The sequence below is a fragment of the Rhinichthys klamathensis genome, unplaced genomic scaffold (genome assembly GCF_029890125.1).
Source record: "Rhinichthys klamathensis goyatoka isolate OS25496 unplaced genomic scaffold, OSU_Roscu_1.1 h1tg000386l_1, whole genome shotgun sequence".
In the NCBI taxonomy this organism is placed as follows: domain Eukaryota; kingdom Metazoa; phylum Chordata; class Actinopteri; order Cypriniformes; family Leuciscidae; genus Rhinichthys; species Rhinichthys klamathensis.
Window position 1 is genome coordinate 1,333,339 of NW_026606890.1, and position 15,444 is coordinate 1,348,782.

Sequence of the window (15,444 nt, forward strand, 5' to 3'; positions counted from 1 at the left end):
GCATGCGCTGTTAATCTTTGTCATTCTCATGTGAAGTTGCTGAATCATTTAGCCCGAGGACGAAGCACAGAGGACATCCACACTCACGATGACATCCTATAATACCAGTCCCACTGTTTCTGTCCAGCACTGAGACCTGTAAGTGCGGTTTGCTAAGGCATAACCCGCACACACCACTGCCACTATAGACATCAATGATTCTGTAAAAATCCAACAACCACAAACACTAAATTTCTAAAAAAAAAGTCTGAAGATTTAGATTCCCTTGCTTTGAATGCGTCTCTGCTGTGAGTGTGTTCAGTTTGATGGGATCTCATGGAGATGATAAGAGAGAAGCACTGCTATTAAAGCTATTACTGTAAACTATTTAATGCGTCATGCAGATACACTGAACTGATTTAGTTGATTTAACATATACATTTTTAAAAGAAAAAACTCACTGGAAAATTCACCCACATAACAAAAATATGTTCTAAAAAAGGCTTTGCTAAGTTATAAACAAAAACGTTATTTTTCAACGTTCTCTGAATGTTTAGTTCGTCCTCTTTTTAACATGTTTTAAAAATGGAACATTCCATTTTATCATTTTGCAAACACAATGGGAACATTTCGGAATATTCAGAGAACATTCAAAAGTAACGAGTGCAACATTTAAAAAACGTTAGATGAACATCCAACTAAAGGTTTAATAAAACAAAACAAAAAACTTGTACTAATGTTTTGAGAACATTATTAACTCTTTCCCCGCCGGCGTTTTTTAAAAGTTGCCTGCCACCGCCAGCGTTTTTGATCATTTTCACAAAACTGTCATGGCCCCCAGAAGAATTGTGTTGTATGAATATCTGAACAGAGCATCTGCTTTTTTTTAAGTGTTATTCTAGCTTCATGCATTCTTTTTTTATCAACACTTTCATAAGTTTTCATAAAAAAGCAACATTTTGAACAAAAAGCTGTCTTTTTTCAAAGACTGCAACGAGCATAAGTAATATTTCTGCTTCTTCTTTGCCTGTGTTTTGAGATTCAGTACTCTTTCAGAAGATGTGTATAGAGCCTGTATATGGTCTCCCAGTGTCTAGAAATTTCAATCGGTGTAAACCGAGCTTTGGCTATTTTTCTCTGCCTTTGAGAAAATGAGACGGGCTGATCTTGAATCTCCTCCGTATGATGTCATACGGAGGAAAGGTAACCTCCCCTTTCTCTGCTTTGCCCGCCCAGAGAGTTTGGCTCGCCCATGAGCTAGGAAGTACGAACGCGCGAGCGCGATTTGAGTTTTTCCTCGAGAGATATCATGGCTTGCAAACGAGCGAAGCATGGCAGTGGATCAGTGTTCGGATGTACAAATGAACACAAAAGTATTTTTTAGTTCCTTCATCCGAGCCTCTGAAGAAACAATGGGTTCATTTTATTTTCTCTGGAAATGCGCCGACACAACTTCTCAAAGTTTTGTATGGTCCAAACATTTCACCGACGACTGTTTCCTCAACTTGGGCCAATACAGAGCTGGCCTTGCATTGATAAGATCTTCATTCTCGCGATCAACAGACTGTCCTCTGCTCGCTCAATGCTCATCACGGCAACATTTTATGTGATGGGAATAGATCTAAATACTTAAAAAACTTCTCACGATTCGTTAATCTCGATAGCTGTAATAGTAAAAACGTATAATAGCAGTAGTAAAAGTATTCGAGAGAGTTTCACATGTAATACGTAGCTGTTTAATATGCAAGCATGTCAGCCAATCACAGCAGTGGGCGGTTCCACTGAATCCCACAGCAGACACGCCCCTTCAAACAGAGCGTTCAAATCAAATGCTAAAATCAGGCTAGGAAAAATGCCTTTATTTCTAAATTATGACTATTATTGATTTTAAAAACATACTAACATTATAAGGGCAACCCAGGAAACATTATAAAATAATAAAATAACCCCATGTCAGGGGACCTTTAATACTAGATAACTTTGAAAGAACGTTCTATTAATGTTACTGGAAGAACGTTTGTTCATAGCTTTGAGAGAACATTGCCAGAAAGTTCCTGTTAGCTGGGTGTGTTTGGAACTAAAGCTACATTTTCATTAGTCGATGTGCTAACTAACAAATGCTATGATATCATTTTCATCTGATCAATAATCAGTGTTGGGAAAGCTACTCTGAAACTGTAGTTTGACAAGCTACAAGCTACTCGTAAGTTAAAGTAGTTAAACTACAGACAAGCTACCCTTTTGGAAAAGTAGTTAGCTACACTACAAGTTACTACTATCAAAAAGTAGCTAGCTACATTGAAACTACTTTTGCTTTTTTTGAACAACGTATATTATAAATAACTGAATAAGTGTCTGAGGAATGTTTTAAGTAAAATATTTAGTGTTTAAAACAGTGCAATACAATTATGATTTCAAAGAGTATTGTTTTATTACACACAACACTGAAATATCTCAGACTGTTTGTCAAAAGTGCAAAATTGCAACAAATACAACATTGCAAGAACAAAATATATATCCAACGTAAATTGAATGTAGAACATTTTCTCAAAAATACCGGTAATTAACGTTAGTTGTTTATCCATCCTCCAAATCTGCCGCCACGTCTTGCTCCATCATGGGGTGTGTGTGTCAACCCACTTCTGTACGTCAGTGAACCATTAGCCGCAAGATGCGTGATTAAACAACAGGTGGCGGTAATGGCAAAAAATGAGTTTGTAATCTAACAAGAAAAAGGATATCCTTGCATCGCGCTGATTCGCGTCATTCGCGCAGGCTCGACAAAATGCAATGTAGCTTTTGCTCGAGCTACACCGCTACTTGCTGCAAAAAGTAGTTAGCTACTGGAAAAGCTACACTGTTTAAAAAGCAACTGAGCTACAGCCAAGCTACTGAAAAATGTAGTTAAGTTAGTAGCGTCCTTGTAGTTAACTACTCCCCAACACTGTCAATAATGAAGTGCACAACACAGTCCGTGTCAAACTTGAATGGGGTAAATATCTCCTCCAGGACTGCTAGAAGAGAGTGAGACGCTATTGTGGGAAACGATCTTCAGTTCAGGTCATCACGTCTTCAAGGCTCGCATTAATCCAAACGCCTGTCACTCACCAACAGCCAGATCATCACTGCGTTGAATTCGGAGCAGTGTGTCAGAGCTTAACCTTACGCTTTTCAGGACAGAAGACCCTGTTCTCAAGCCCGTGATGCAGGCAATTCATGAGGAAGGATCTGTAATGTAAAATGTACCAGTTTTGGAGACAATATCATGGTATTGTTATGCATAAACAAGCCATTCTCCCATGCTTGAAGATTTTATATATTCAGCTTTACCATCACAAGAATAAATAGCTTATAGTTGTCTCCCAATACGACCGCACGATTCAACACGTATCCAGTGAAGTTCTAGTTTTGGATGGATCGTCCGTCTAAAAGTTATTGGCAAAGGTAAAGATGCAGCTCCCATCAAAGTGATGAAAATGCAGCAGTGGTTTTTCCTCAGTGGAGGTCACTCATCGGCATTATGACTTCATAAATCTGCGCTCCAGCAAGTGGCGCGTACAGCCGGCTGATGAACAATTGGCAGGCAGCCCATCAATCTGCACACAAATCTCCATGTTTGACTCTTCACATACAACACCGGCCCCCAGGGGCCACTCGTTCAATCTCAAGAACACTATGATCAACTAGAAAAAATGAGCATGTCATGAAGGTTAAATCAAATTGGCTTTTGTTGACTATGTTGCCTACGTGCACGTTGTCACGGTTAGGGGACATTGTACAGATGAATTCGTTTATAGTCCACCAGCGCTCCGATAGGGAGTCATTTATCTTTTCGACAAAAAAGTCTGCCTTTCCTTTAGGAGAGTTCGGAGCCTCAAAATCTCATGCATGCATTCGCCATTTCCAGTCAAGATTTGAGCTAAAAGACAAGTCTGAGAGGGTGCTAGACAATTCTGACAAGACCTCGTTTCATTATTGATTGAACAAGACTGCGAGAGCACAAACTTGATCTTCCCGTTCTGAAGTGCATTACACATGCAGCAAATCAGCACAACCAAGGCCACCGCTCAGGGAAAGTGAACAATGCTTGTGTCCAAAGGCGTTTCAGCAAACGCAGTCTCAAACGCAGCATGCTGGAAAACAGCGGTTCTCAACTGGTGTCGGAAACCAAACACGGGCAAATAACTAAATGCAACTATCATGGAAACATAAAATGGCATAAGCAGGATTATCAACTTTTAAAAGGAAGGTGAAAACCCTTCCCATATCTTTTGTCGTTGGCTACCTTAGTGAAAATGAATAAAGCTAAGGTCAATAATTTCAATCAATTTAAACTACAACTAATACATTTCAATAATAATACATTTAAAGCTGCTGTCCGTAGCTTTTTTTGGGTTAAAAATTATCCAAAATACATATTTGATAAAATACATAACCAGCCAGTGTTCAAAACTATCTGCTTGCCTTAGCTCGATGCAAAACGGTAAGCTTGTAATAATGATTTTAATTCCAGTGGTACTGGTGGATTTCCGCGGGAGATTCGAGCATGTCTTTGCGTCATTACGTCACATCTGTACACATAAAGGAGGAGTCTCGGCTAGTATAAGCTATATTGCGTGTGAGGATGTTGGAGGTAGAGATTTATAGCCTTTTCTCACAGCACTTGATATAATTAAACTTATCAATTTGATGGCGGATCCAGAAAGGTTCAAACGACGATCATCCTCAGTGACAACTAGAGACTCACCCGCTGTAACATGCAAAAGACTTCGTTCGGACTTCGGAGTGGCTACAGAAAAAAAGAGACTGCAACTGGACCCATGCGAAAACAAGGATAATATCGGAAGGACATTACATGATGTAGTCACGCAATGCTTGCTGACGTTGTTAACATTAGCCGCTTTCCGACCAAGTAGTTACAGGAACTTAGTTATAGGAACTGTCCACTTCTAAACAGTTCTAAGAACTACTCTCCTCCAAACTCGGTTTTGCTGTTTGCGTTCGCACTGGCCAAGTGGCCATAGGAACTGGTAGGAGGGGTAAGGGAGTGACGCAAGCACGGCGGCGGCGGCGCCGCCACATACAACAACAACAAACCAGCGTGGAGGAGGCTATCGGAATGTTCCTGTTCTGCCTTGCCGGGAGCTTAATAACGAGTACGAACGGCGGCGTTTAAAGACTATGCTTGAGTTCTGTACAGAGAAACAAAGAAGACGAAGGCTCCAGCGTAATATGATCTTAAGTAATATAATGGAAGAAGATAGAAGAGCAGAGCGCAGGAGACAAACAAAACGACGGGTAAGTTTAGCAAGCATAGCAATTAGCTGGTTGAATGCGTTATGTTATGAGTTAGCATAGCATACATAGGCGAATTGCAACAGAGTGAGTAAAATGTGTTGACACTGGGCGTGACTTATAAGTTGAACCAATCAACGTAGACCTAGGGAAAGGGAACTAAAAAAGTCCTCGCTCTAGACTAGGTACTGAAAGAGTTATAGGAACTACGGTCTGAGGAACTAAAAAATCCCCAACTTAGTCCAGTCGGAACACGCGAAAAAAAAGGTTATAGGAACGTTAGGTTCTAGGAACTGCAAAAGTCCCTCCGGTCGGAAAGCGGCTAATAACAATTAGAGAACATAGTATAGCTACTTTACACGGTTTAGCGTGAAATGATAACTTATAAGCAATTGTTAGATTTAATCAGCGCGATTTACTGCAATGTCAGAACCAGAACAAAAGTGAATGTTTCTTACTAGTTCAGATGACATTTCCCGGTGAAAATTCTTATGTTGGTCATACTTCCAAAAAGAATAATCTGTGATTCTGAATGACAATATCCACATCGGCATGGTAACTGACAGCTGCACACTCTCCTCAAACACTGTGTTCATCCGCGCTGTGCCGTGTCGAGGGTGTTGAACTACAACCCACGTAAAGTTGATAATTCCGCGAATGACTGCAATTGCAGATTTCGAACAGAGATGGCGACAAAGAGGAAAAATGCCGGACTGCAGCTTTAATGTGTTTTATAATAAATATATTAAATATACAATACAGCATATTATAGATACAACTTATTTTAAACAATTTATTTTAATTAACAATCATTTATTTTATTTTATTTTAATAATACATTTCAATGATAATATGTGACCCGATCTGGCGAAATGAGTCGGAAGTCGCAACGTTCTATTTTAAGATATGGGCCGATTATGTGGAAAAACAATGAAATAATAGTTGTTGTTTTTTGTGTGCTAATTTCAAAGAACAGACATTCAAAAATAATCTCCCAATGTTTCGTAGTCTAGATAATTGAGTAAAGGTATTTAAATTACTATTAAAGTTTACAAAGTTTTACTAAATTCGCTGGAAATGAACATTGCTTTTCTCAACGCCTCTCGTCACCTCTGAGCATTTCCCGGGTATCCCCTGAAACGTCACTATCTCTGCTCTTTATATTGTGGTATTATATTCTGGCTAACTATCTGTGAATAAATATATATATAAATTAAATATATATAAATATAAAATAAAAAACAATGTTTTAAAGAATATATTTTAACAATATTTAATTTTAATTAAATAATAATTTAAATAAATTTAAATAATAATACATTCAATGTTTTTTTAATAAACAGCATTAGAAATTATTATATATAAGTAATATAAATCTTAGGTAAACAATATTTTAAACAACTTATTTTAATTAACAATAATGTATTTTGTTTTATTTAAATACTAAATTCTAATAAATTACAAATAATACATTTCAATAATACTACATTTCTGTTTTCCCCTGCACCCAAAACATTTAAGCCCTATTTTCAGATTTACGAGTTTCAATTGCATAGTAAATTTCCATCAAATTGAATTGAATACTTCTTACATATTATTCATATTATGAATTAAGAATTTCAAGTGAGTAAAAAAAACTAGAGCTTAATAAAACATTTTGTATAAATCTTAATGGAACAAGAGATTTGCATTCATAATTTTTTTTTTTTTTTTTAAGAAAATATGTTTAAATCTATACGGATGACATAAACCTTTTTTGAGTGTGTGTTCATTCATCATAGCTGTCCAATCTGAGCCCTTAAGCAAAAGCCAGTTGAGAACCACTTTAATAAAAGTGTCCTTACCTCGGTCGGCTCTTTACATGCTCATCATTGCGTGCGGCTGAACGGACGGTCCGGAGCGCTCCTCACATTCGGACAAATCCTCACTGCGGTGTGTGTCATTCTGGAAACAGACGGCAGCTCAGTTAGACATTCACATCAGAACCTTCATATTCCTCTGAAACGAACACATTCAGGGTTTAAGCAGCTCAAGAGGAAGAAATTAATCTTCACAGATAATTAGCCAGAATATAATACCACAATCAAGAGACTAATGATTGACTAAACGTTCAGTCTTTGCATTGTGTGGTGTTTCAAAAAGCCAGACACTGTGTTTTTTGTTAAGAAAAAGTAATAGTTGTTCTCTTCAACAAGCCACATTATTCATAGCACAAATAATTAGAGTCATGAATTTATTCACATCCTAAATATGAGCAATAGTGATGCTGTTTTAGCAAATACCGCTAATAACTCAAGATTCAGTCTAAGTTAAACATTACCAGACTAAACAGGATTTAAGAATGTCCCGGAAGAAATGTTTGTCTAATAATGATTCTCCATTGACAATCATTTCAAGCTCTGACAAGCACACAAATGGGTTCAGGTAAAGCTTCCTGAGTCACCGAACATTTATTCTGATCCTGTCCTGATTAAATATCCTTAAAACATTCCCTCAGCGATATAATTTGGGTTTTATTGCAGCAAGGTCTGAACCAAATGAATTCAGCAGCAGATTCAATAAACAAAGCGAGTACGAACAGCTCACTCAAATCTAATGAAAGGGAATGGAGATCTCCCTGTCCATGTCCGAATATGATGATTTTAATCCTGGGGTTGATCAATTACTCCTGTCACCAAAAAGAAACAATGCAATAAAGTTTGGATCAGTGTTAACCTTTATTTCATCAGCCATTCGGTTTTATTCAGAGCTGGATAGATTGTACACAACGGTATTCAAAAAGAAAGCCAAACCATGCTTTATGGATGGATGGATCGATGGAAGTATGTATGTATGTATGTATGTATGTATGTATGTATGTATGTATGTATGTATGTATGTATGTATGTATGTATGTATGTATGTATGTATGTATGTACGTACGTACGTACGTGCGTGCGTGCGTGCGTGCGTGCGTGCGTGCGTGCGTGCGTACGTACGTACGTACGGACGGACGGATGGATGGATGGAAGTATGTATCTATGCATGTATGGATGTATGTATGTATGTATGTACGGACGGACGGATGGATGTACGTTTGTATGGATGGATGGATGGATGGATGGATGGATGGATGGATGTATGGATGGATGTATGGATGGATGGATGGATGGACGGACGGACGGACGGACGGATGGATGGGGATGGAGCTGTCATATGAACTTTTTCATGTAGTGGGCATTCAATATACAGTATGCAGAAAATGTGCATACTCTAGTACTCTATGTTGTTCTGAACACAGCCTGTGCAACAATACTCATATAGTATAATAAACAACAATGGACAAAGGTTATATGTCTACAAAGATAAAGACAATGAGTCTATATTATCTGTTATCATTCCCGTGCATCTCAATGCCAGTTGCATCCAGCTCTGCATTCGCTAAACACCTGAGAAACGGGAATGCTCACGGTTAGAGTTCTCCAGAGATATTACAACTCACTGATCACGGTCAACATTAGGGGGGTTGCAATGACAGTAATAAAAGAGTGCCAAACAGAGCCAAACAGGAAAATAAAAACACCACAATAAGACCCAGAATGAATGAGTCAAGTAAAATGCTTGAGAGCGGTGGAAAAGCCATCATTATGTGCAAAAGAAAGCAGCGCAGGTTTGGGAGGTTACAGTTCTCACAGGAGCTTGTTCTGTGAGAGAGTGAGAGCAGCATTAACTCTCATCTGAAGCATGACGATGCAAAAACAAATATCGTCAATTATTCAATGATGCCGGACTCTGTTTCAGAAACACACAACGTCGGCCGCTGTGATGGACACTCAGCGAAAGCTTTGATTCTTCAACTAACGCTCTTATAAATAGCTCATTTATTTGATTTACAAGACAGCGTTTCTTCACCCTTTTCATCTTCATAGAGAGTGTTTGGTGCCCTTTAAAGATAAGCTTGGGGAAATAACAAGAAAATATGAGTCTAAAGGAGAATGAAGTGCTAAAAATGACTCGACATGACCAGGAACCGTGAACCCCATCCTCCCTCGACCCCAGGAATCGCTTCTATAATGTCTGATCCAGTGTTATTTACCATTGAGATACTACTGTAGTTTTTTTTTAATATAATATTTTGAATTAGTTTTTATTTTTTGATTTTCTGTTTTCATTTTAAATTTCAGTTAATGTTTTAGTAATTTTGTTGTGATTTGTCATTTTTTAAACATATTTTTTATTAGTTTTATTAATTAATTAGTTTTAGTTATTTTAGCACATCAAGTTAAACTAAATGAAAATTAGAAATATTGCCTTGGCAACTAGCTGAAATACATTAAGTTTAAGGTTTTTAAAATATTTTATTTCATTTATCTTTTATTTTATTTCCAGTCACAAAAATAATATTTATTTTATTTTTAATTGTTTTAGTCTTAGTTATCGCTACACTATGTAACTTTCGGCCCTCTATAGCAGTTAAAAAACAAAACTGCATGAATTTTGAGAAAGAACATTGTTCTTCGGCTCTGCGTGACTGTGTGGATGAATATGATTATTCTACTGCTCATAAAACATTCACTACTAGGCTTAAGAGATATGACCAGTTTAGATGGAAAGGATCTCAAGTTGACTAGCTGAAAACATTACTGTAGCTTTACCCAATAATAGACAAATTGCAGAACAGCGCTACAACAACCATAATGAAATGATCTTCACAATAGATTCTTTACAATGAACACTGTTAAAGAGCTACATACTGTCTGGCTGTTTATCTGTTCACTAAAACACCTTACTCACATGTTGAGTAATAAAAACACCATCATCTCTGCGTCGCTTTTACAACATTTCAAATCCCTCAGTTCTCGTCATCATTGAAAAGCTAAGCCGATGTTGATTCTTGTTTTATTACGAGCTCTGTCTCGTTCTCTTTCTCCAGCAGACTCTCCTCTGTTCGGCGTTTGGTTAAAACGGGTGATTCTCCAGAGGTTGGAGATTTACCTGCTTCATGTCAACCTTGTGTCCACACTAGGGTTGCCGCGGTGAGGAAAATTTCCCACCGGTTAATCGACGTGTCACAACACCGGTAATCCCGGTGTCACCTTGGGGGGCGGGGCGGGGGGGGGGGGGGGGTTAAATAGCTTTTAAATGCGTGCGCGTTATACTTTCACTTTCGAAATAAGCGTCAATTGCTTGAATGGACAAAAAAACAACAACTCGGCTCGCTGATAATAAAACGTTTATTTATAGACAGAACTTTTATTAGCATAACGAACGAATAAAAATAACCCCATGCATAGGCTGAAAATCGTCAAACTGTGGGCCCAAACAAATAAGAACCATAAAACGTTTATTAACGAATAAGAAAATAAAACAGGCCTAAATAAATTACACATTCCGCCATTATCTGGCTTTTCTGTAATTTGACTCGTTCTCATCTCCACACGTGCTAAATGGAATCCTGATGCTTGCTGATCTGTGACGTGACTGGCTATTGGCACGCACTGCGCAGTTCAGTTTTTAATTATAATGTATGCTCTCTTCTGAACTAAATAATTGATAATTATTATTTTTAATTAATTCAAATAAATATTTTAGCAAAAACGAAATACTTTAAAAAAGTCAAGACATCGCGGTGTCACGGTGGGAAAGTGATGTCACCGGTGATGGGGCTTAAAACCGGTAACACCGTCAACACCGTCTATCGCGGCAAGCCTAGTCCACACACACACACACACACACACACACACACACACACACACACACACACACACACACACTACTGGAGAAACTTTTCTCTGTTTACGGATCTGACGAGACACACACGGGCGAGTGACGCATACACAATTTACCACAAAAACCATCCCGACAGGTCTAAAATATAAACACTTATAATATGCTCACCATTATGGAAGCTTGTTTCTGCCACTGAATAAAAAAAATAAAAAAAAATAATTGCGACTTTTTATCTCACAATTGCGAGATATGAAGTCAGAATTGTGAGAAATAAAGTCGCAATTGCGAGATATAAAGTCGCAATTATGAGAAATAAAGTCACAATTGCGAGAAAAAAAGACAGAATTGCGACTTTTTATCTCACAATTCTGACTTTTCTTCTCACAATTGCGAGTTTACCTCTCGCAATTCTGACTTTGTAACACATAATTGCAAGTTTATATCTCGAAATTCTGACATCTTTTCTTAGAATTGTGAGATATAAACTCGCAATTGCGAGTTATCAGGCCAATTCTAAGGGGGGAAAAATTAACTTTTTTCCCCTTAGAATAGTTTATATCTCACAATTCTGACTTTACAACACGCAATTTCGACTTTATATCAATCAATTCTGACTTTATATCTCGCAATTCTGACTTTATAACCTGCAATTGCGACTTTATATCAATCAATTCTGACTTTATATCTCGCAATTCTGACTTTATAACCTGCAATTGCGACTTTATATCAATCAATTCTGACTTTATATCAATCAATTCTGACTTTATATCTTGCAATTGCGACTTTATATCAATCAATTTCGACTTTATATCAATCAATTCTGACTTTATATCTCGCAATTGCGACTTTATATCAATCAATTGCGACTTTATATCACGCAATTCTGACTTTATAAGCTGCAATTGCGACTTTATATCAATCAATTCTGACTTTATATCTCGCAATTCTGACTTTATAACACGCAATTGCGACTTTATATCAATCAATTCTGACTTTATATCTCGCAATTCTGACTTTACAACACGCAATTTCGACTTTATATCAATCAATTCTGACTTTATATCTCGCAATTCTGACTTTATATCTTGCAATTGCGACTTTATATCAATCAATTGCGACTTTATATCACGCAATTCTGACTTTATAACCTGCAATTGCGACTTTATATCAATCAATTCTGACTTTATATCTCGCAATTCTGACTTTATAACACGCAATTGCGATTTTATATCAATCAATTCTGACTTTATATCAATCAATTGCGACTTTATATCACGCAATTCTGACTTTATATCTCGCAATTCTGACTTTATATCTCGCAATTGTGAGAAATAAAGTCAGAATTGCGAGATGTAAACTCGCAATTGTGAGAAAAAAAGTCAGAATTGTGAGATAAAAAGTCGCAATTACCTTTTTTTTTTTCATTCTGTGACGGAAACAAGCTTCCATACACCATAGTGCATCAGGGTAAGACAAAAACACATTTGATGATGATGATCTATTTGTTAAAACAGCATTCAGCTGTAAATAAAAAATAAAAATAAAAAAAAACCTACAATTAAATGTTAAAATATAATATATCATTATATAAATACATTTTTTATATATTTGTTTTGCTTGCATTTTTTTCCTCTCTAAAACACACAGTTACTGTATCTTTGAATGGCCGTCAATAAAGAAAGCTGTTTTTGGCAGCAGTATCTACCACAAGGGTCACTCAAACAGCAGGAGTAGTTGAACTATTTGGTGTCATATTCTGTGGAGGGATTCAATCTTGCACAACAATGTCAGTGAACACACAGGCTTGTTTTTCATGCTCACTCCTACTGGCGTCTGCACACACAGCTGCCTGTGACCGTTTCATTCCCTTTCCATCTCTCTCCATCTCTCTCTCCATCTCTCTCCACCCACACTGCGACACAACTATGACATCATAGAGGAGGCAATACAAGCTCACATCATAATCAGACAGGATGTCCAATGCATTTTACTGTATGTTAGGAAACAAATATACGAAATAAAAATATTCCAGGAAATTCTACAACATTCTCCGTCAAGGTTGGCCAGTCTCGCCTCTAAGAAAGACCCAATTTGAGGCCCCCTTGTGAAGGGCTGCTGAATTATTCATGAACACATTCTCCGCGGGCACTAACAGCAATATGAGCAGAAGAATACGCTGAGAGGAACTGATGTCACAGGGTCACGGGCTTATTTAAGTGCCACGCTATACGCTGAGTCCAGAAAACACCAACAACATGGACTGTTTTAGAACGTAAGAAGATTCTGCCTCTCTTAAATCAGAACAGCAGAACATTTTTGATAATGAGTTTAATGCTTCGGGATATATACTTGCATAATGCACAGTAAGTATACACAGCAAGATGCTGATTATGTCTCGAAAAATAATGTGTGGTTATGTCTGGAATGGAATTAGTTTTACATACAGCACACAGTGAAAATTGCACGAATATGACATATTAAGCAACTATATATAACACAGCATAGTTTGAAATGAAGGGTTTGATGTTTGTTAATCGTACGTCTCCAGTGAAGTTCTCTCTTCCTGTCCACATTCAATTCACACGAACCGACCGGCAGTACACACAGCTGGATTCAACAAAGTTTGTGAAATGAATTGTTTATTAGATATTCAAAGATTTGTTTACATGATATAATGCGTATATGCTGATGGTAAATGAGATGGTAGTGTTTGTCTTTTTATTATTAATAATATAAAAGCAAACGCTATAATACTGTGCATATGGCATTTACTTACTTTGTTCAACAGTTCTGTCAAATAACGTTTTAGATAGGATTGTTAAACAGAGACCGTCATAAACGAATGACTATCAAAAAAAAAGAAAAAAAAAGTTCCTGCTTCCGACACATCAGAATGCCGATATTTAAAAAAAAATGCCAAACATGCCACTACCTCCACATTACAAAATAATATTACGCAAATCACAGACATTCATAATTAAACTTTCATTAATTTATACCTCTATAATTAGGGATGCACTGATACAACAATTTTGGCAGATACCGATATTTCTTTATATTTGAAAGCCGATAACTGATATATCTTCCGATAAAACATATTAGACTGGACTGTTAAACAGAGTTCGGCGTAAACAAATGAAGATGAAATAAGACAAAATAAAAGTCCGGCTTCCGACACATCAGCCAATGCCGATATTTAAAAAATATGACAAACATGCCACTACCTCCAGTTCATTAAAAAATAATATTCCACAATCACAGACATTCATATCGTTAAACTTTTATTCATTTATACCTCTATAATTAGAAATGCACTGATATGAAAATTTTGTCCAAAACCCATATTTCTTCATATTTGAAAGCCGATAACCGATATATTGGCCGATAAAACATATTAGATGGTACTGTTAAACAGAGACCGCCGTAAACGAATGAAAGTGAAATAAGACAAAATAAAAGTCCAAACAGAAAAGCTTATCGGCCAATGCCAATATTTAAAAAAAATGCCAAACATCTCCAGTTCATTAAAAAATACAATTCTGCAAACCCAGACATTCATATCTAGATGGGATTCGATTTCTCAGAGAGCAGAACACAAGACATTTGCTCTTTTACAGAGACTGTGCAAAAAACAACAACACACAGATGTGTTTAATTCAGATGAGATTTAAATCAAAAATCTGTGAAATACAAATCCCATCTGAATAAGCAGAACAAAAACGTAGAATCTAGTCAAAACACACATTACCAAACACACTAAATCACATTCAAAAAAGACAAAAGACTGTCAATATTCTGCCCGTCCGGAGACACATTATTTGCGACAAGCTGTGTTTTGCTCTGAACGAAAATCGCACCATCTGGGGAATAAATGTGGGAATATATTTTCACCATTTCCAGTGATATTCATTTTGCTGTCACAGATTCGTTGACTGGTCTGTGGCACCTTATAGCTGTCTAATTCACACTCGCCCACACATGAAAGTTTGTCGTGTAGGTGTTCTCTACCTGGAAGACCCACTCAAGACACCAAACTAGACTAACAAGCTAGATTGACATGTGATTTACTCAGTAACACACACACACACACACACACAGATATTGCAGTGGGTGGAGGCTGAAGGGTTGTCAAATGAAATCTTTATGGGGTAAATGGCCAAATATCCCTCCTGCCTTCCCATTTAGAGATTCATCTGCTCGCTAGCAAAATCCCATTTCCAGCCTGTCATCCACCCGTGATGATTCCAGTGGGAAGTTCAGTTTATTTAGAGTCGTAGAAAGAAGCGCTGCGACTCAGCGGGTTCATCCAGGAGCTAATGGCTGCTTAGCGCCCTGCTCTCCAGAAATTCATACATAATGCTTGGCGTCTGTGGAAGAGGCACAATAACTCGCGCTATACAACGCAGCAGGCGATGGAGAAATCACAAATGAGATCTCTTTAATATCTCAATATATTCTCTT

General features: G+C 37.3%; 1 protein-coding gene across 1 annotated transcript in view; it reads right to left on the minus strand.

Annotated features, from left to right (window-relative positions):
* Positions 1-15,444, minus strand: part of dlgap4a (discs, large (Drosophila) homolog-associated protein 4a) — a 226,046-nt gene that overhangs the window by 162,821 nt on the left and 47,781 nt on the right. Inside the window, exon 2 of the mRNA XM_056234017.1 lies at positions 7,119-7,218. The gene's annotated coding sequence lies outside the window, so the exon portion shown is untranslated. The remainder of the gene's footprint in view (positions 1-7,118; positions 7,219-15,444) is intronic.